The sequence below is a fragment of the Neovison vison genome, chromosome 11 (genome assembly GCF_020171115.1).
Source record: "Neovison vison isolate M4711 chromosome 11, ASM_NN_V1, whole genome shotgun sequence".
NCBI classification, from domain to species: Eukaryota; Metazoa; Chordata; class Mammalia; order Carnivora; family Mustelidae; genus Neogale; species Neogale vison.
Window position 1 is genome coordinate 46,074,086 of NC_058101.1, and position 15,119 is coordinate 46,089,204.

The window sequence follows — 15,119 nt, forward strand, 5'->3', positions numbered from 1 at the left end:
AGCCTTGTTAGAGAGAAAAATAAATTAAATAGGGGTACGTTGAAAATGTTATCAAGGTCCTACCTACATTCTTCTTTGGTATTAATGTATTTGCAAACATTACTTTTCTTTGTGAATTTCCTGATATATAAGTTGGAAATTTTCCATCAGAGCCAGAGAAAAGCAATTTTTTTTCTTTAAATTATTTGGAAAATTTTCCTCATGTCTTGAGATAACTTCATTTCCTCCTAAACTCAACTCAACAGATACCTATGGGAACTCAATTTGATACCATAGTTTCATAATACAGACTTTATTATTAAAGATCTGAAGTCTTAATTAAGTAATTATTTATTACATGTGTATTGAAATCAGCTTTAAGAGTGGTATAAAATTTTGATTTTCAAAAGAAGTAATACAGTTTTATTGAGAGGATTAAGAAAGATTGAAGACAGCTTTCAATATAGTCTATTATCAAGAGAAAATTTTGCTAAGAGTAGTAGGAAAAGGTTGTGTTTTTGTTTGTTTTAAATTTTAGTTATTTATTTGACACAGACTGAGAGAGAACGAGAGAGCACAAGCAGCGGAATCTGCAGGCAGAGGGAGAAAGAGAAGTAGGCTCCACGTGGGCAGGGAGCCTTATGTGGAGACTCCACCCCAGGGTCCCGGGATCACGACCTGAGAAAAAGGCAGACACTTTTAATCCACTGAGCCACCCAGGTTCCCCAGGAAAGCTTTTTTTTTTTTTTTCCCTCCTTTTTCCTGGTATAAGGGACAGTGTGATAAAGGTACAGAGATGGAAAAACAAAAAAACAAAAAACAAAAAAAACAGATCATGCTCAGGAAACAAGAAATGTTTTATATGGTTAGTGCATTAGGAAAATAAAGAGAGTAGTGAGAGATATATGTTATAAAATGTAAGAGGAAAAGTGGAAGAAGTCACTGAATATAGGCTGAGTAATTTGGTAGAAAAGACTTTGGAGTATTTCAAGTGATAGTAGTTCTGTTCTGCTTATTGGCACAGGGGTTGTATTTATTATCAATCTCATTATTATTTCTAATATAAACTTGTTGAGGGTATACTGTGTGCAAGGTGGTACAGGCAGGTCATTTATCCTAAGTACCATAATCTAGTTTTTGAGTCAAGAGAGAAATTTTTAAGACTAATCATGATATAATGGTTTGCAGCAGCTCCACACAATTAGATAGATTCTTAAAGAATTACAGCAATGCTGCCACTAAAAGTGATTAATTCAAGTCTGATATATTGACCATTTACATCATCAAAGCATAAGCAACTATATTTGCTTTCCTTCCCTGTGGCCATGACTGTGTGATCCATTAGAATCGCTTATGACATTTTATTGTATTTCTTTTCATTTGCTTCAGAAACCCAGCTTTTAGGTAATTACATAAGCCCTGTTGTGGGGGAGATTATTGTCAAAGATGAATAAAATTACTGAGGTGACTATATCCAGAATTTTCTAATATCACACATAAATCTCCATTTCTTTACTTGCCCACATAGTTTGGTTTGGTGAAATTCAGTTGCAGATTGTTTAAAAATGTGCTCTAGCATTGTGTAGCAATAACCTTACAGATGCTAATTTTCAGAAGATATATTTATATGTGAATGAATGAACCACGATATATAAGATACATAATATATTCTTAGTCATTTATTTACATATACTCATATAATGCACTGGGAATCCAGCAATGAACAAGGAAGACAAAAATCCATGCTGTCATGGTGTTTAGATTTTAGTGGAAGAGAAGACAGATGATTAATCCACAAACTATATATGTATATTAATACATGTGTGACTGTCTATCTAAATATCTATCTATCTATATATCTATATATCTGTTTCTATCATCTATCTCTATTGGGGCTTGCAAGAGAATGAGAACCAGTAGGCTATAAGGATACTTATTATAAGGATTTGACACATACGATTATGAAGGCTGATATGACCCAAGATCTACTAGATGAATTGGCAAGCAGGAGACCCCAGAAAGCCTATGGTGTAGTTCAGGTTCTAAGGCAAATAGGTTTGAGATTCTGGAAGAGCTAATATTTTCAGTTCAAATTTAAAGGCAAGAAAAAGCCAATGTTCTAATTTGAAGGCAGTCAGGGAGGAAGAATTCTCTCTTATTTCTGCTGAGGCCTTCAGCTAACTGGATAACTCCCACCAGCTTGAGAGAAGGCAATCTACACAGTCTATTAATTTAAATGTAAACTTCATCCAAAAACACCCAGTTACACACAGAATAATGTTTGACCAAATATCAGGTTGACACTTAAAATTAACCATCACTTCATTTATCTACCTATAGTGATAGAAAATATCAAGTGCTATGGAAGATAACTAACTAGGAAGTGGAAATTAGAAATAAGGGATCTATTTTAGACAGTAGCATTTTTTAACATGGTTGACATGGAATGCCTCACAGGGAAGGTTGTACTTGACTGAAGAACTAAAGAACTATAGAGATGAGGGAGAAAGCCATATATATATCTGGGAAAATGTCCATATACAAAGAAAAATAATAACAAGGGCTCTGACATAGAAGTCAGCTCAGAATGCTCCAGGAAACACAAAAACAAACAAAAACAGTGTGGTTACTGTAGTGTCCACAATAGACAGGTTCCCAATAAGGCATGTTTACATGAGTTGTATGTAATTTTTAATTTATTTATCTTAAAATAATAAATGTAAAGCTGATTTTTTAAGTTTTATTAAGTATTTTAATTATTTACCAAAATAATAATGTGCTTATATCCAAGAAAGTTGACCACATATTTACAAAAACATATATGAGCTAAAAATGTGCAGTAACTACACAAGGTTTATCCCAGGTCCAGAAGGCTGTTTGAATATTCAAAAATCAAGTAATGTGATCTATCACCTCAATATCCTAAAAAATAAAAATCACATGATCCTATCAATAGATTCAGAAGAAAACATTTGGCAAACTCTAACTCCTATTCTTAATAAAAAATTTTTGTAAACTAGGAATAAAGGATAACTTCCTCACCTTGATAATACATCTCTCCTCAAAAACAGCAACAATTAAAAAAAAAAAAAAAACACAGCTAACATCTTACTTAATAGTGAGAAACTTGAAGTTTTCCTTCTAAGAGTAGATACAAGGTAAGAATGTCCTTTCTCACTATTCCTTTTCACCATTGTACTAGAATTTCCAGCTAGTGAAATCAGACAAGAAATGGAAATGAAATGTATAGAGATTGGGAAGGAAGAAATAAAACTATCTTTGTTTGCAAATGACATGATTGTCTACATAGAATACCCCAAAAATGACAAAAAAAAAAAAAAAAAAAAGCTCCTGGAACTAATAAGTACTTATAGGAAAAGTGTGCTGTAAGGTTAATGTAAAAAAGTTGATTGATTTCCTATATAGTAGCCATGAACCAGTGGCATTTGAAATTGAAAACATAATTACAATTTATATTAGTATGGATAAAAGTGAAATACTTAGGTATAAATCTAACAAAATGTATACAAGATCTATATGAAGAAAACTAAAAAATTCTGATGAATAAAAACGAGAATAAATAAATGGGAAGATATCCCATGTTCATGGAAAGGAAGAATCATTATTGTTAATACGTTAATTCTTCCCAACTTGATCTGTAGATTCAATGCAATCCCAATCAAAACACCAGCAACTCATTTTGTATACATCAACAAACCGATTCTAAAGATTATATACAAAGGGACAGATCTAGAATAGCCAGCACAGGGCCAACTATTTGAAAGAGAAGAACAAAGTTGGAGGACCACAGAAACCTAGACAATCTGGCATAAGTGAAATAATAGACAAATAGATTGACAAAACACAATAGAGAGGCCAGGAGTAGATCCACATAGTCAACTGATCTGTGATAAAGAAGAAAAGTCAATACAAGAGAGCAAAGTTAGTCTTTTCAGTAATTAGTGCTGTGACAACTGGACATCCACATGCAAAAACATGAATTTAGACACAGACCTTACATCTTTCACAAAAACTAACTCAAAATGATTTAAATGTAAAATGCAAAACTACAGAGTTTTTAGATGATAACACAGGAGAAAATATAAATGACATTGGGAATGGTGATGATGTTTTATATACAACACTAATGCCATGACCCAGGAAAGAAAAGAATTAATAACCCGGACATTATTAAAACTAAAAACTGGTGTTCGTTAAAAGACATTGCCAAGAAAATGAAAAGATAAGCCATTTTCTGAGAGAAAATATTTTCAAAAGACACATCTAATTAAGACACATCTTATACATTAAGGATATACTTAAAATACACAAAGAACTCTTTAAACTCAATAATAAGAAAACAAACAACCCAATTAAAAAGTGAGCCAAAGACGTCAATAGATACCTCTCTAAAAAAGATATACATATGGCAAGTACGTATATAAAAAGATGTTTTCCATATCACAGGTCATTAGGTAAATGCAAATTTGAACAATAGCATATCATTACGCACTAATTAGAATGGCTAAAATCCAAAACACTGACAATCTCCAATGTTGACAAGAATGTGGAGCAACAGGAACTCTCATATTGCAGATGGGAATGTAATACGTTACAGCCACTTTGGGAGACAGTTTGGCAGTTTCTTACAAAACTGAATGTATTCTTAAAATATATTCCGACAAAGGCATTTTTACCACAGAAATTGAGAACTTGTGTCCACTCAGAAACCTGTACATGAATACTTACAGCAGTTTTATTCGTAATTGCCAAAATTTGGAAGCAACCAAGATGTCCTTTAGTAAGTGAAAGTATAAAGAATCAGTGGCACATCCAGACACTGGAATATTATTTAGCACTAAAAATAAATGAGCTGTCCAGTCATGAAAAGACACACAGGAAACTTAAATGCAGATTGCTAAGTAAAAAAAGCCAATCTGAGAAGGCTAAATTTTGTATGGTTCCAACCACAGGACATCCTGAGGAAAGCAAAACTATGGAACAGTAGAAAGATCAGTGTTGCCAAGGGTGGAGGTGTAATGGGAGAGATAAATACAGCACAGAGGATTTTTAGGACTGTGAAAATCTCTGTATGAAACCCTAGTGCTAGATACTTGTCATGATACATTTGTCCAAGTCCACAGAATGTACAATAACAAGAGTCAACTCTAAGGTGAACTATGAACTTTGGGGTAATTATGATGTTCATCAACTGTGCAAATGTACTTTTCAGGTGGGGCACATTGATCGATACAGGGGAGACTGTGAATATGCGGTAGCAGAGGATCTATGGGAAATCTCTGTGCCTTGAACACAATTGTGCTATGACTCTTAATTTTCTCTAAAAAAAATAATAGTAAAATCATTAAAAAATTTAAAATACTGTGCAGCCATCTGTGAGAGAAAAGCTAATTGCTAATTCTTTTTCCTCCTAATCTGGTGTTAAGTTTAGCTATTTTTGTTCCTAATGTAGCATGTAATAATTATGACTGTGCCTAGGAAAGGGCTTGAGAGTTCCACTTCAGACATATTGTTAGGCTCTGCAGCAGTATTTGAAACAATTCATACAACTCTAAATGTCCGAGCATTCTCATATTGCCTTGTGACTCAATTTGAAGCATAAACATCAAAAAGTGATTCTGAAAAGTGACCTTTTCAGAATCAAATAAAACTTTTTCAGTCTAACTGCCCCTTGCTTATAACTAAGAAATAAGCAGTAGTTTGTGGTTTTAGAAGCCTGCTCTAACTGATCATCTTGAGCATTTTTACCCAATGTATTATTTTCCACAGATCAGTAAACTCAAACAGTGGTGATAGTCAGGAAGAAGGGTCTATCTAGCTCACAATGATTCTCCTGAGGTCCACAGACAACCCAGACACTTTTAGAGATTGTTCTTCATTACCTTAAAAAGGAAACTGCCTTTTGATTGCTTACCCAACCTAGATAGCCACAGTAAATAGTTAATTGGTAGGAATCCTCCCAAGAGATATCTACATGTGTCCTTTCTCCCCATTTCATCCTACCCAAGCCTACCCCAACTATTCTTCTTACTCTGATTGTGATGCTCTTGACATGTGAGCACAGTCCACTCTCCTGAAGCAAAGTCCCTCTACCATGGACAGGAATGACCTTCACAGTTAAAGAGAAAGAGACAGAGAGTTGACAGAGAGAGAGAGAGAAATAAAGAGGTGGTATTTACAGCCTAGATGCTAGTCGTTGAGGCTTCCCCTACAAACTTTGCTCTTCATCTCTTTTCAACCCCAGGTACCTTCCAAACAATCTTCAAATAACTAAATCTCACTCCATCTCTCTCTTCTTCCTCTTTTTTTTTTCTTTTTTCTTTTGTTTTTTTTTTTTTGGTTAATATTTGTCAGAATTGCACTTTAGTAGGATGTGACCAAGGAGGACTATTTTAATTTATGTCTATAATCATATTAAGTCCTTCCATTTCTTCTAATGACTTAATGATAGTTTGGCTTTAGAATATCTATGAATCAGATGCTGGGGAACATTTTATTTATTTTTACTTCCTTTTTTTTTTTTCACCTATATCACATGAAACAGCCAAATTCTATATCCATATATTTTATAAATGTGCATAATAAATCTAGCAGTTTTGTACCACTGATGAATTCGCATTTTAAAAATTGATGTAGAAAGTAGGAGAGGAGAATTCTAGTTGCAGTTCATGATGAATTTAGGTATGGCACTTAATTTGTCTTGTCTAAATTATCTTTAAGATCTACCACAGCCATATCAATAGATGCTTCTTCCTCCACAAAGTGAAAATGGCAGTAGTACAATAGAAAAGAATTAATCATCTCTGTGCTTTTTAAAACAGTCATAGCACACTGGTATTTATAGATTGCTGTAAGAACAACTGGAGGAAGACCACAAGGAGGGTTATAAAAGTTGTTCTGAATATAACTGAATACGTGTTGTAAAAATTTTGATCACCTTTTTTATGGTTTCAGCTTTCCATGCACACCAAGAGATAGATTGATGATAAATAGAAAGATAGGCAGACTGGCAGTCAGTGGATAAGGGAAGCACTCTGTAGGTGGAGGTTGGAGTAGTTTAGAGACAAGTTTTCCCATTTTTTTTCCACTGCCACTTTCAGGCTGTGTGTTAGTGTAAATTCCTCTAAAAATGTAGAATCTGAAAGAAGAAAGGCAGGGGGACTTGTGGAGTGGGGAGGTGTAAGAGAGAAGACCATTTGCTCTGAGACATTAGACTGGTCTGTGAGGGAGGAGAGGGAGAGCTATAATTTGATAGGAGACGAAAGTCTAAAGAACTTACTGAATTTTTTTTTTTCTACAACCACAAGGAGTAGTAAAGTTGTGACACTATCCCAAGTGTAGAGTCTCTGTAAGCTAGAATAGATGGGAGGGTCCATAGAGCACAGTTGAGAGCAACCAGATAACTAAAATCTTTCCACGTTTGTAACCTAATGGACTGAGATCCTGCAATCACACTGGTTATGTTGCCATGATACTCATTGTGGTTCTTACCTCATTCAGTAGCTACCAAACCCTAGGATGTTTCTTGGGGTTCTTTTCCTCCACCCCACATCTGGTTACAAAATGGGATTTTCTATGTCTTTTTAAAAATTCCTATATGGGTTAACTTGTAAGCTTCCTGTTTTAGGTATTCAGCAGCTAACAACAGATATGTATATAGAAGATAACTAAATAATAAACATGGGGAAATAACGTGTTGAATGATCTTATGGCATTTTAATAACTAGAGACAAACCTCTATCAGGTTTTGTTAGCTGGGTGGAGTTGCAGAGCCATTGTCTATAACCTATGGATCTGTGGAGAACCATACTTCTAGTCATCTCTCTTTCCAGGTGAAGTGAATAACCACTTGGACAGCTTGAAGTTTTATGCCCTGAGAAGATTTCCAATTGGCTTTTTCCTTCAGGACCATCCTGGACTGGTGCAGTAGTGCATCATCTGTCCTTTGGGTAATGTCTGAATATTGTGTAGAACCACCTAGAAACAAGGCTAAGTTTTGCTTCCTCAGTCACCTATTCAACTTTTGCTTTTAAAAACTGGCCTCCATGGAGGGGGCAAGGAGACAATAGTAAAAGGGGCAGGCTGCTCCAGATTGGTAGGTGGCAGGTTTAGTAAGTAGTGGAACTTACTCACAAGGCTTGTGTTAGGCAGCCACAAGTTGAGTAGATCTCTGCCCCTGGACCCCAGAATCCTTTTTTTTTTTTAATTATGTTCAGCTATCTAGCATATAGTACATAACCAGTTTTTGATGAAGTGTTCAACAACTCAATAACCCCCAGTTCTCATCACATCATGTGCCCTCATTAATACCTATCACCAGGTTGCCCCATCCTCCCACCCTCCTCCCTCCTATAACCTTCAGGTTTTTTTTTTTTCCTGGAGTCCAGAGTCTCTCATAGTTTTTCTCCCTCTCTGATTTCTTCCCATTCAGTTTCTCCTCCCTTCCCCTGTGGTCTTCTACACTATTCCTTATGTTCCACATAGGAGTGAAACCATATGATAATTATCTTTCCTGCTTGACTTATTACACTTAGCTTAATCCTCTCCAGTTCCACCCATGTTGATGTAAATGGTGGGTATTCATCCTTTCTGATGGCTGTGTAATATTCCTTTGTATATATGAACCAAATCTTCTTTATCCATTCATTTGTTGAAGGGCATCTTGGCTCCTTCCACAGTTTGGCTATTGTGGACCTTGCTGCTATAAACATTGGAGTGCATGTGCCCTTTCCTTTCACTATGTCTGTATCTTTTCTACCCCAGAACTTTAAAAGTTTATATACAGGTCTTACCTTTGCTCAGTCACATACACTATCTTGAGCCTTCAACAACACATTACTCTCTCAAAGCTGCATCCTGGGGCAGGTTCTAGCAAGCAGAATGTACATTGCAAAGGTGGGGGAGGGATGAGGAGCCTCCAATTGTCTGGGGCAAGCTCAGATGTCACCTGGGAGTCACATCCAATCATCAACACACGTGTGGATTGAGAAAAAGAACTTAGTGCAGCAGGAATACAGGCAATGAACATTTGGGCCACTTCCTCTTACATTTTATTTGTGCCTTCAGGACGTGTTTGAGATTGATCTCATATATATTACTTTCATTTTATGGGGTGTTACTGTACATGCCAAATATTACAGATTGAAGGACAGATAATACCTGCTTCATGATGGACAGAGAAGGTCACAAGTTAACTTGGTAACCCAGAAAAAATATTCAGTTTCTACTAAGCCTTGGTAAAAAGCCAAAAGCTATCTCTTAAAAGGAGAGTAGTTATCCACAGGAGATAACATTGCTTTGCTCAACAATTCTAATTCTGTCCTGTGACTCTTCTGCAAGTCCCTAATAAAGGCTTCAAAAAACATCCCTATTTATAACTGATATCTCAGGCAACATCAAGTCTGCTAACACACATGACCCAAATGGTAGGTCAGCTGGCATGGCAGTCCAGGTCTGTTGCAGAGTTTCCTTTTTTCTTGGTAAATTCTTGGTAAATCTAGAAAATTGGAAACAAGATCAAGATTCCTGTGGTCTAAGATATGACATAGGGCCAGACAGCTGATGTAATCCTATGGTAGGATAAGGGAGACTGAGGATGGCTTCACCAGCTGAAAAATGTTTGATGATCTTTACTAATGATACAATAGATACAGAAAAAGAAGAATTTGCCAGCTCAATGCTTGCACTCTGACGCCAATGGGTATGTAGACCTTCTCAGATAATTAAAGTATATCTGGAACAGTAGCTGCAGTTAGAGCCTCCACTGATTAAATATACAGTAATCCATTCTCATTTTCCATGATTAGCTGTCTTCTTTATATGCCAAATAAGTGAATTGAATGAAGATTAGTAGGAATCACCACCCTTTATTCCTCAAGATAAGTGTTCATGGCACAAGTCTTTGCAATTCCTCAAGGAATATGATATTACTTTGGGATTACTATTTTTGCCTGTAATGATAGTTTTAGAGGCTATCACATAGCTTTCCCTAAAATAATAGCAAAGTATAGCATTCCCAGTTGCCAAAGAAGTTTATCCAAATTCTGTATTCCACAGTGAGAAATAATCACTGAGGGATTTGAGTATTTAATACATGAACTTACCATTTCTGCCCAAAACACCTCAGTTAATCCACCATGTAGAGACTTACAGTGCTCCTGATCTACGAGAATAAAAATCTCACATGACATAGCTTCTGACAGGGAATGTTATTCCAGTCAGAACAACTGAAATAACAGTACACAGAAGCCACCAAAACCTGTTGAGATGATAACTGAAGTTGAGAATTTAGACGTATATAGAATTTCAAATGTGCAATGACAGAAAGAGAATAGTAACAGGTGTGTTCCCAAGAACAACTGCAATAATGATAATGGCTATAATTTATTTTACTAATTTTCTTCTTCTAAGTTCCCCTTGGTGAGCTGAGAAGTAGCTACTTCCAAATACGGATGGAGAAGAGGCTCCATACAGAGAAAAGCTGAACTGTTGCAGCCATGAACATATGCTGCTCTGATTTCTTTCAAGGGAACTCCTGGGCAAACAGAGTGAGTGGAGAGATTCTATCCATTTCTGCCTCTTTGGATCCACCATAGTATTCATGCTAAGCCTAGACTCTTCTCATTCTGCTCCCCATCAGTAAGTGGAAACAGCATGAGTATGGCCCAATCTTGTCTGAATCAGGACTCAGTCTTCAACAGGCAACCAGCTTGGGGACTCCTCATGTGCATGGCTGAGACTTCTTCAGAATCACCTGAGAGATATCTAATCCTTTTCCCTCTGATGTCTCAGAGGTGTCATATCTACATTGTGGCCTGAGGACTTTCCCTAGCTACTCTTATTTCCTCATCATTTATCCTTCACATGTTTTATTCCCAGTATATTTCTCACTTAGTCCATACTGTATGATATCTGTTTTCAACTACAGATTCAGTATGGTGAGTTTAGGAATTCAGGAACAAAGAAATTAATTCAGAGGAAGTAATCCCAGCAACCAAGATAAAATAAAACCATGACATAAGAAATGAGACCAAAACATGAAGACATCTAAGTTCTAGGAGGATTTGGAGTCTTTGTCCAGATTTAGGAGTATCTATAAATGATCACAACTATTTTAGATCAAGCATAGAAATGTCATTTAATTTTTGAGACTAATCTAAGTAGGAATATGAACTAGTTCAAGTCACTAAGATATAAGGGAAAGGCTGGGGTAAAGTTTTGGGGAAAGACACTCTTGATAAAAGAGACTCAAGAGGAATTTACTTTTTATGCCATGTCCTCTGGTCTCTGGATACTGTTCAGAAAGGACATTTCTGGATCTCTAGCTGCTATTTTCTAAATATAGGGAAGGTCAAGAGAATTGCAGAAATTCTATAAAAAATAAAACAACTGAGATACCAACTTATATACCACTCCACTTTTTCAGCCATTGTGCTACTTATTGCCAGAAGCATTTTAATTAATACGAGGCTAAGGTAAAGGACCAAGAAGGTAGCCTAAAAGTAAGGAATTGTTTTCTACGTAAATCCTACTTACAGAATGATACATATGAAAGCAGTAGTAGTAACACTGATATGGCACTTATTACACATTCAGAAATATTAGATTTTTTATTATTTTGTTAAGAGTAATGCTATTAAAATACCAGTAGCCAGCTAGACCCACGAGGGAGGGTTTGTGCTAGTTTCTTATTCCATTTGTTATTTCTTATTATCATAACCTCAAAGTTTCAAAATCCCCAGTACTTCACAGTGCTAACAAAGTGATCCTCACTCATGTTCCACGTACATAGTCTTTTCAAAATTTTCCATTCAATTTAATTTTTCTCCTTCTGTTTGTTTTTAATCATTCAAAAATGTGAACATGTTTGAAGATTGATACATTTATTCTCTTTTTAGAGGTTAGCATTAAAATAACACAACTGGACATACAGAATGGCAAATGCTCTTTCTGGAATCCAAAGAACAAATCATTGTTAAAATTAAACTATATGAATTAAATTAAAGGTATCTCTCTACTATGTCTTCATAGTAGACTCTTATTTTCAACTAATGTTGAGAGTAAAATCATACTTTTTTTTTCTTGAATATTCACTGAAGTTAAAAAAGCTAATGTATTGTGATACATCTGGGTTTGTCTTTCCTACTCTGTAGAACTTCATCACACACACACACACACACACACCTGTGTTAGGAGACACTACTCAAAAACACAGTTTTTAATCCTAAAATAGAAAAACATCAGGATATCAAAAAATATGTTAGCTTATCATGTGTGTTGTTATAAGATAATTAAACCTGGGGGCGCCTGGGTGGCTCAGTGGGTTAAAGCCTCTGTCTTCGGCTGGGGTCATGATCCCAGGGTCCTGGGATCAAGCCCCGCGTCAGGCTTCTGCTCCGCAGGGAGCCTGCTTCCTCCCTTCTCTCTCTCTGCCTGCCGCTCTGCCTACTTGTGATTTCTCTCTCTCTCTCTGTCAAATAAATAAAATCTTAAAAAAAAAAAAAAGATAATTAAACCTGGATAAGAATAGTCAACGATTGTTGACCATCAGTTGCAAGCTTGCTTATCCCAAATCAATCTGCAATCAAGTTAGAAAGTGAAGACCGTTCTATTGTCTTTCCAGTGTTGACTCTGGTTTATAACTTAAACTACCTGGGATAAATGTTTTAAAAAGTAGAAGTGATTAAACAACAACACTTCCAGCCAAGATATGTGGAGACCTAATACCTTCAGCTGGAAACTCCATAGTCTGGGAGCATTGTCAGATATATACAAAATGAAGATTGAAAATTTATCTACGAACCTTGCCAAGTTTTTCAATAAATATATAAAGTAATTTAAAGTTGTAGGAGTAGTTATTTGTGTTCTAGCCTTATTGTGTGCTGAAAGTCCAAAAAACTCAAAAGTATTTCATTGAGTTAAAGTTTAGATTGGATTTAGAAGTCTATCTCTAAATTAGACATTTCCAAAGCCACAAAAAATAATCTATTTATCTTAGAATAGATAATACACTCTCCTGATCTCTGCCCAAGAGAAGAAATAGAAAAACATGTGTTTCAGAGGAGTAGGCCCTGGAAATGAAAGTTGTAAACTGTTCACATATAATGTATATCTATACTATGTGACTTTTTCTTAGATAAAAGTGGCCAAAAAGGTGTTTTGTGGTTTGTTTGTTTGTCTGTCTGTTTTGGTAAATATCTGATACTAAATAATGACTTTTATTACTTATTATTGATTAATAAAAAATCTTCCTCTCAAGTGCCATCTCTCTTAAAGATATTTTTTTAATTTAAATCAATTAGCCAACATACAGTACAACATTAGTTTTTGATATAGTGTTCAATGATTTATCAGTAGTGTATAACACACAGTGCTCTTACAGACACTGAGTAGAATACTGGCAATAAATAGATTGGCTTAGTTTAATGAGTGTTCCCAAAACTAAGCAAATACAATTCACTGAAATGAATAGTACAAAGAAAGACATGCAGTAGATATGGAAGATTACAAAAAAGACATCTCACCTGGTCTGATAGGTAGGAGGCTTTGGCTGAGATAAGATGAAATATTTCATTAAAAATTTTATTATGGGGTGCCTGGGTGGCTTAGTGGGTTAAAGCCTCTGCCTTCCGCTCAGGTCATGATACCGGGATTCTGGGATCAAGTCCCATATCAGGCTCTCCACTCAGCAGGGAGCCCATTTCCTCCTCTCTCTCTCTCTGCCTGCCTCTCTGCCTACTTGTGATCTGCCTGTCAAATAAATAAATAAAATCTTTTTAAAAAATTATCATTAAGTAAAAGAAAACAGATTTGTACTTGCAGTTCCAGTGTGGAGCAATTATGAATAAAGTTATTATAAACATCCTTTTATAGGTTTTTGTGTGAATATACATTTTCATTTCTCTTAGGTAAATACATAGAAGTGAGATTGTTAGGTCACCTGGTAAGTGTATGTTTATCTTTGTAAGAAACTGCCAAATCATTTACCAAAGAGTCTGGGACATGTGGGACTGTAACCAGCACTAAAAAAATTCTAGGCTTTCTGTGTTTTTGCCATTACTTTCCATAACTGGGCTTCTTTTTATTTTATTTTAGCCACTCTAATAGAAATATATTGGTACCTAATTATGATATCAGTGTATGTTTCTCTAATAAGTAATGATATTGAATATCTTTTAATGTGCCTATTTGTCATATGTTTATCTTCTTTGGGGGAATTATTTGTTCAGATCCCTTGCAAGTTTTTTGTTTGTCTGTTTTTTAATTTGGGTAGTTTGTTTTCATATCATTAGCTTTGAAATTCTTTAGCTTTTCTGAATAAATATTTTTTATCAGACATATGAGACACAAATATTTTCTCCTAGTCTATGATTTATTTCAAACTTATAACTATCTTTTGGAGAACAAAGGTATTTAGAGGTTTTAGAAAGATTACTATTGTGGTTAAAAAACAAACAAACAAACAAATATAAAATCTACCCTCTTAAGCACACAGCCCCGTATTGCTCTATATGCACTCTGATGTACAACAGATCTCTAGAATGTTCTCATCTTGCATGACTTAATCTCTACACCCATTGAACAGAAGCCCCCCATTTCACCATCCTCACCTGCCCTGGCCACTTGCATTCCACTTTCTGCTTCTGTGAGTTTGACTACTTTAAATACTTGTTATAAGTGAAATTATGTAGTTTCTCTGTGACTAGCTTCATCAGCTTGGAAATAATATCTTCAAGTATCATATGTGTTGCAGCATGTGACAGAATTTCTTTCAATTTGAGGGTGAATAACATCCCACTGATGTATATATACCACGTTTTCTTTATTCAACCATTCATGGACATGCAGATGGTTTCTACCCCTTTCTTATCTCTTGTGAATAGTGCTGCAGTGAACAAGAGAATACAAATATCTCTTTGAGATCCTGACTTCAGTTATTTTGGATAAATACTCAGAAGTTGCTGGATCCTATAGTAGTTCATTTTTAATTTGCGGGAAAATCCATCCCATTTTCCATAGCAACTGTTCCATTTTATATACCCACCAACAGTGCTTAAGGGCTTCAATTTCTCCACATCCTCACAAACATTTAGGATTTTGTTTGTTTGGTAATGGCCATC